Source organism: Perognathus longimembris, chromosome 1 (genome assembly GCF_023159225.1).
Source record: "Perognathus longimembris pacificus isolate PPM17 chromosome 1, ASM2315922v1, whole genome shotgun sequence".
Lineage (NCBI taxonomy): Eukaryota > Metazoa > Chordata > Mammalia > Rodentia > Heteromyidae > Perognathus > Perognathus longimembris.
In genome coordinates this window covers 44,204,494-44,207,183 of record NC_063161.1, presented here as the reverse complement: position 1 = coordinate 44,207,183, position 2,690 = coordinate 44,204,494, and the positions used below count along the sequence as shown (strand labels likewise).

The 2,690-nt window shown below is 47.1% G+C and overlaps 1 pseudogene; it reads right to left on the bottom strand.

Annotated features, from left to right (window-relative positions):
* Positions 1 to 331: 331 nt before the first annotated feature.
* Positions 332 to 977, bottom strand: LOC125348041 (annotated as a pseudogene).
* Positions 978 to 2,690: the final 1,713 nt, after the last annotated feature.

Here is a 2,690-nt window from a genome sequence, read left to right as displayed (position 1 = left end):
TAGTAAACAGAGTTCTTGGAAATCTAGCACTAACTTACCCACTAGCTGAAAAATATGGCATGTGTCCCACCACTAGTAATTTACTGCTGCCTTTTGGTAAGTACCACAAGACAGGCCAAGACAAACATTCAGGGGGGAGGGGGTTATGAGGGACAAGGTAACAAACAGTACAAGAAATGTATCCAATGCCTAACGTATGAATCTGTAACCTCTCTGTACATCAGTTTGATAATAAAAATTTGAAAAAAAATAAAAAAAATAAAAAAATCCTAACAACAACAACAACAACAAAAAAAGACAAACATTCAGAGACTGTGAGTGAATGGTGCTGCTAGATGCCAGGGAGTTGGCATTCAGCCAGCTGCCAGTTGCCCTCGGCAGCCATGATAGCCACCTTCTGCTGTTGCTCAGCCTTTTCCACCACAAATCTGGCCCTCTCTGATTCCTGGTGAGCCACCTGTTTGGCTTCCACTGCTTCTGTGAACTCCTTCCCCAAGGTCAGATGTATCAGTGACACATCATCCAGGATGAACCCAAAGGTTGCTGCTGGCTCTGTGAGGTCATCGCTCATCTGCCTGGAGACCAGCTCTCTCAAGGTGATCAGTTCTCTGGCATCAAAGTGAGCTACAACAGACTTGAGGATCTCTGTGGTGAGGGATGGCAGCACACGCTCATCGTGGTCCTCTCCTATGCTAGTGTAGATATGAGGCAGCTGGCTCACAACAGGCTGGAAGAGGATGCACAGCGTGATGTGATGTTCTACAAATCTGCTACAAGTGGCTGAGAGTGGCAGTTAAAGATAATTGGTTTCTGTACCCAAGGGATCAGAAAGTGAGTCCCTTCTCCTACCACAATGTCCTGGACACCACAGCTCTGTGTCCAGCATCCACATTATATAAGACAGAGTTCACCACACCTCCTGTGATGGCTAGGGCCAGGCCAAACTTTCCAATGGACTCAAATATTTTGGCAGTCATGTTTCCTTCTGTTGGACCCACTCACATCTGCTTCCACTCTGACCTCCACATGGATTTTGAGGATTGTGGTTTGAAGCCAGAGACTCTTATCTCCAATAAGCAACCTCCTCCTGTCCCCACCCCCCAAAAAAAGAAAATAAGCTGGAAGTGGAGCCATTGTGGCTCAAGAGCTAGCCTGGAGCAAAAAGAGCTCAGGAACTGCACATAAGAAAAAAAATTAAGGTAAAATCTCTTAGGAAAATGAGACAGAATAGAAAGAGCCTGATTATCCTCAAAAGAGGTTTTTCTCTCCTCCTCCTGCTTCTTCATCATTTCCAGTCCTGGGGCTTGATCTCAGGGCCTAGGTGCAGTCCCAAAGCGTGTTTTTGTTTGTTTGTTTTTTGTTTTTGGTCAATCCTGGGCCTTGAACTCAGGGCCTGAGCACTGTCCCTGGCTTCTCTTTGCTCAAGGCTAGCACTCTGCCACTTGAGCCACAGCACCACTTCTGGCCGTTTTCTCTATATGTGGTGCTGGGGAATAGAACCTAGGGCTTCATGTATATGAGGCAAGCACTCTTGCCACTAGGCCATATTCCCAGCCCCCCAGAGTGTTTTTGATGGTCTTTTGGTGGGTAATTGGAGATGAGAGTGTCATGGATTTTTCTGCCTGGGCTGGCTGCAAATTATGATCCTAAGATCTCAGCCTCCTGAGTAGCTAGGATACATACTTGAGCCACCCATGCTCAGCTCTGCTGCTACTTGGGTCATTGCCTGGGTTTCTACAGAGCCAACTTGAACTGCTGTGACTCCTTGGCTTTAATGATGGCTCTGGAGGATTGCAAGCAGTTTTCCTACATTTCCTGGGGTGGCATAGTGAGCACCTCCCCACCTCCTGACAGCCCAGCACCGAGGGCTCTCATGCATATGTGCAGATCACTTGGTCTCGTGTAAACTACAATGTGCAGAGCAAGTGACTAGCAACAGTGCAGAAATCTGGAGATCAGCAACCCAGTGTGCAGCTGCCAGAGCCAGTTGGTTTTGCCTAGACAAGCAGTCCTCTCATCCCTGGAGAGCCACTGTGAGAATTCTGTCCCAAGCACTTGTCTGCTGGCTGCAGGATGAGCACCAACCCCCTGGGGATGGATTGCTTTGTCTTTCCATGTTTTCTTGAGCAAAATATAACACAACTCCTTGGTAGCAAGTTCATGATCCACAAGTAAAGGTCCCTTGGGCTCTGAAGAGACTCAGTGAGATGAATGCTGTTTTCTCTATTGTTTGGTGGCAGGCTGAGATCAAGTACTAAGGATGCTACCCAGAGCTTTGCACATACTTGGCAAGGGCTCTACCACTGAGATACATCCCCAGCAAAAAGCTGGGATTTGTGTGTGTGTGTGTGTGTGTGTGTGTGTGTGTGTGTGTGTGTGTGTGCCAGTCCTGGGGCTTGAACTCATAGCCTGGGCACTGTCTCTGAGCTTCCTTTGCTCAAGGCTAGCATCTTTACCACTTGAGTCACAGTGCCATTTCTAGCTTTTTCTGTTTATGTGATACTGAGGAATTGAATCCAGGGCTTCATGCGTACTAGGCAAACACTCTCTCACTAAGCCACACATTCCAAGCCCCAAAGCTGGAATTTTTAAAAAGGTAACTTGATTTAATTTTGAGATTGCATTTCCCTATGTAGTCCAGACTGAGTTCAAACTTCCTATGTAGCCTTGGCTGACCTGGAACTATGATC